Source organism: Eschscholzia californica, unplaced genomic scaffold, assembly GCF_041429995.1.
Source record: "Eschscholzia californica isolate CP2 unplaced genomic scaffold, dmEscCali1.0.p SCAF_3, whole genome shotgun sequence".
In the NCBI taxonomy this organism is placed as follows: domain Eukaryota; kingdom Viridiplantae; phylum Streptophyta; class Magnoliopsida; order Ranunculales; family Papaveraceae; genus Eschscholzia; species Eschscholzia californica.
The window spans coordinates 19012036-19017037 of record NW_028238420.1 but is presented as its reverse complement, the minus strand read 5'-3'; positions in this window follow the sequence as shown (position 1 = coordinate 19017037).

Sequence of the window (5002 nt, the reverse complement as noted above, 5' to 3'; positions counted from 1 at the left end):
TAGTTCCTCTAGTTATTCCGTTGATATTATGGTCTTCCAACGATGATATTGTTTAGTTTTCTACCTTTCACATAATCTGGTCGATGTCCAGAAGATTGAGTGATTGTGGCCTTCGAAAACAGAGGATTCAGGCATATCGCCTATCGAGCTATTCTGTCTTTTAGATAAATTTCTTAGTGTAGTCAAGTATAAGATTTTTCGCCGTTTTTTTGGAGAAATTCTATATCCTGCTTTTGCTTTGATACTGTTTATTTAAATGTCAATCTACAGACTACTTTCCAATTAGTCTATATGGATTTGGTGAAATGGGATTGTTTGGAACTAGAAGTATTCAGTCTTACTACACCACTTCATATCTGTTGTATGATGAGTAGTTAGTAAAAAGCCGCCTGGTAACAATTGTAGGACCACACACTGCTTCAAGTGGTTTATCCAATTAAATAACACTTCAGGTTGAGATTGTTGAGTCTCTCATGTGAGGTTAGCTCTAATCTATATAATAAGAGAAGGGTTAGCTCTAATCTATATAATAAGAGAAGAGAGCATCTTTCTTATAATATACCTTCATCTTGAATGATATTACATCCCTCAAACTTATCTCCTACGGTTGAGATTATACTTCTCAAACCTTCAAATTTACACACAAACATTCTTCTCTCTGTTTTCACGAAATCTGGCTCAAGCTCTAGATTCTCTTTTCAAAATCAAAATTTGATAGAACTGTCAATGTCTGGCAAACACGACCTATACCTTGTGCTTAGTATGTATCAACTCAAAAGTGATTGTCCAGAAGGAGAAATCTAAAATATAATAATGCTGAGGGTTGGGTAAATATCTCGAGAATTTGAAACCTGTCACAGTCACTCGAGTCTGTTAGAGCCCACAACATCTGAAACCCAAAAGCAGGTTCAATCTGGCCGACTTGATGAAATAAATGGGTCAGGTTCCGGTTTTGAAGTACTACTTTGGATTCCGCCCTAACTCAACCTATTAGTATTTGTCTGACAAAACCCACCAAACGATGTCCTTCATTTATCAAACTATTATGCTCATACAGATAGGTATGATGGTTGTAAGGTGGGTGTGGCCAAGTTTAGTAGTGGTCCGACCAAAAGATGTATAATAAGTTAAAAAATTCTTATAATTTAGATGTATATATAGGTGTGATGGTGGTAAGGTCTCGCTTGGATTTTCAATTTAAAAAGAACGAATACAACTATCAACAAGGCTACACAACCCACCTCTAGGGACTCTCACTTGAACCGCATGTGAAAAAACAAAAGTTTCTCTCTCATCTCACATGTTTAGTCACGTTGAGAGAGAAACAAGAGTTTCTCTCACGTGCGGTTCAAGTCGGAGTCCCTGGAGGTGGGATGAGTATACTTTTTGTACAACTATACAACTTAAGTAGGTAAAAGTAATTTTATTCAGAAAAGAAAAGAAAATCTTAAAAGAGTAATTTAGACAGGAACACCAAGTAAATCTTTTGTAAGATCTTTAACTCCTTTTCTCTTTTCTGATGAGCGTGCATTGGATGCTCAATTTTAGGTAGAAAGTCTTCTTTAAGGTTAAAAAAACAGAGGATTATTTACCTTTTGGGGAGGGGATTTTTACTTTTTGACAGGTAAAACTCAAATCAAATGGCGAGTTGTCTAATTTCTGGTCATAGTTTCAAGATTGGAGTTTTGGTGTATTGAGTGGAGAGACGTGCATTTTCATTTAACTAAAATAAACTTAATTCTTTTTTGATAAAGTTGCTCGCTTTTCATCTATCTAAACTAGTATCTACGTGCTTTCAACAAAAAAGAAACTAGTATCTACGTAGACCTCGTTCTTGTAATAGTTTGACAAAAAAGTGGGATATACTCCCACATACAAGACAAACAGGAAGCTCAGACTGTTTGTGTTGGGAAAAATTGGCTGAGTCGACGCAGCGGAATATAAAGTTTTCTCCATTTGTGTTAGTTTCAAGGATAATATAGGAGAATAGTAGGAGCAATAAACAAAGAATTGAAAGTAAATAAGACAACGATTTTTAACATGGAAAACCTCCTCAATAGGAGAAGTAAAAACCACGGGATTAGTAGTCCAACCAAATTAACTATAATAAGCAAAGTAGTTACAGACTACGTCCAACCGAGAATCATACTCCAAAAGGAATCAATCTCAAACAAGAAAAACACGAACAACCCTCACAAGAAAGAACAAAACAACCCAGAAATATGCAGTCCAAAACGACCCTAAAGTCACTAGGATACCGGCCAACAAATCTCAATCACACCGTACAAATACTAGATGAACAAGTCAGGAATACCTCTGCCAAATTTTAGAATAATCGGAGAAGATCTCACCGTCGGATTTTCCGAACAACAAAGACTGCGCGTGCTGAAAAAGTTCCGCCCCGCCCTTCTCGGCAACCTCCTTCTCTCTTTTCTTCTCTTGTGCATTTCTAATTGTGATGTTTCCTTTGGTGCTTCACACACACATCTAAATAAGGTTAAGGTAGTATTTATAGACTCCCCCTTAACATTAATTCCACTGACCTAAGTCACCAACCCAAATAAACTCGACTTGGGCCGGGGTTTGTTTCCTGAACCAAACCCAACTAGGTTTCCCACTAGGAGGAAAACCCAACAAGCTCCCCCTCTAACTAGGTGGGAGAAACAGCCAGCCCTATTGTCCCCTTGACAGCCCTGGAAACAGCCAGCTCTGCTTTCCTTGGCAACCCTGAACAACCAGCCCCGCTATCCCTCAAAAATATTTCAAATCGAGTGATTTTTTCATCATATACATCTTATTATTTCCTATGTTCCAAGCAAATAACTGCTCCAGCTTCAACCACAAAGAACGAGCTTTAGTCTCATTCTCAATATGATGCAGCACCTTATCATCTACCTATTGCCTCATCAAGTCGCACACTTGGCGATTTAGCAATGTCCATTGATCGTGAGTCTTCTCATCGGGTTTCTTCTCATGAAACACAAGAACGTGAAATTCCTTCACAATGAGCAAGTCTTCCATCTTGCCCTGCCATAGATGATAATAAGCACCATTCAAACTTATCATTCTACCCATATTTTCCATCACTAACACAAATAAACCAATAACCAAAGTTATCACAATCTAAAGAACTCTCTAACTTGAAGCTCCGATACCACTTGTTGGGAAAAAGGGTCGAATCGATGCAGCGGAATATAAAGTTTCCCCCCTTTATGTTAGTTTTAAGGATAATATAGGAGAATAGTAGGAGCAATAAACAAAGAATTGAAAGTAAATAAGACAACGATTTTTAACATGGAAAACCTCCTCAATATGAGAAGTAAAAACCACGGGATTAGTAGTCCAACCAAATTAACTATAATAAGCAAAGTAGTTACAGACTATGTCCAGCCGAGACTCATACTCCAAAAGGAATCAATCTCAAACAAGAAAAACAAGAACAACCCTCACAAGAAAGAACAAAATAACCCAGAAATATTCAGTCCAAAACGGCCCTAAATTCACTAGGATACCGGCCACCAAATCTCAATCACACTGTACAAATATTAGATGAACAAGTCAGGAATACCTCTGCCAAATTTCAGCATAATCGGAGAAGGTCTCACCGTTGGATTTTCCGAACAACGAAGACTTGCGTACTGAAAAAGTTCCGCCCCGCTCTTCTCGGCAACCTCCTTCTCTTTCCTCTTCTCTTGTGCATTGTAATTGTGATGCTTCCTTTGGTGCTTCACACACAGATCTAAATAAGGTTAAGGTCGTATTTATAGACTCCCCCTTAACCTTAATTCTACCGACCTAAGTCATCAACCCAAATAAACTCGACTTGGGCCCGGGTTTGTTTCCTAAACCAAACCCAACTAGGTTTCTCACTAGGAGGAAAACCCAACAAACTCCCCCTCTATCTAGGTGGTAGAAACAGCCAACCCTGTTGTCCCCTTGACAACCCTGGAAACAGCCAGCTCTGCTTTCCTCGGCAACCCTGAACAACCAGCCCCGCTATCCCTCGAAAATATTTCAAATCGAGCGATTTTTTCATCATATACATCTTATTTCCCGTGTTCCAAGCAAATAACTACTCCAGCTTCAACCACCAAGAACGAGCATTAGTCTCATTCTCAATATGATGCAGCACATTATCATCTACCTATTGCCTCATCAAGTCGCACACTAGGCGATTTAGCAATGTCCACTGATCGTCAGTCTTCTCATCGGGTTTCTTCTCATGAAACACCAGAACGTGAAATTCCTTCACAATTAGAAAGTCTTCCATCTTACCCCTCTATAGATGATAATTAGCACCATTTAAACTTATCATTCTACCCATATTTTCCATCACTAACACAAATAAACCAATAACCAAAGTTATCACAATCTAAATAACTCTCTAACCTGAAGCTCTGATACCACTTGTTGGGAAAACGGGTCAAATCGATGCAGCGGAATATAAAGTTTTTTCCGTTTGTGTTAGTTACGAAGATAATATAGAAGAATATGGGGAGAAGTAAACAAAGAATTGAAAGTAAATAAGACAACGATTTTTAACGTGCCTCCTCAACATGAGAAGTAAAAACCACGGGAGTAGTAGTCCGACCAAATCAACTATAATAAGCAAAGTAATTACAGACTACGTCCACCCGAGACTCAGACTCCAAAAGAAATCAATCTCAAATAAGAAGAAACACGAAGAAACCCTCAGAAGAAAGAACAAAACAACCCAGAAATATGCAATCCAAAACGACCCTAAATGCACTAGGATTCCGGCCACCAAATCTCAATCACACCGTACAAATGCTAGATGAACAAGTCAGGAATACCTCTAAAAAATTTCAGAGTAATCGGGGAAGATCTCACCGTCGGATTTTCCGAACAACGAAAACTGCGCGTGCTGAAAACGTTTTGCCCCGCTCTTCTCGGCAACCTCCTTCTCTGTCATCTTCTCTCGTGCGTTTCTGATTGTAATGCTTCCTTTGGTGCTTTACACACACATCTAACTTAGGTTAAG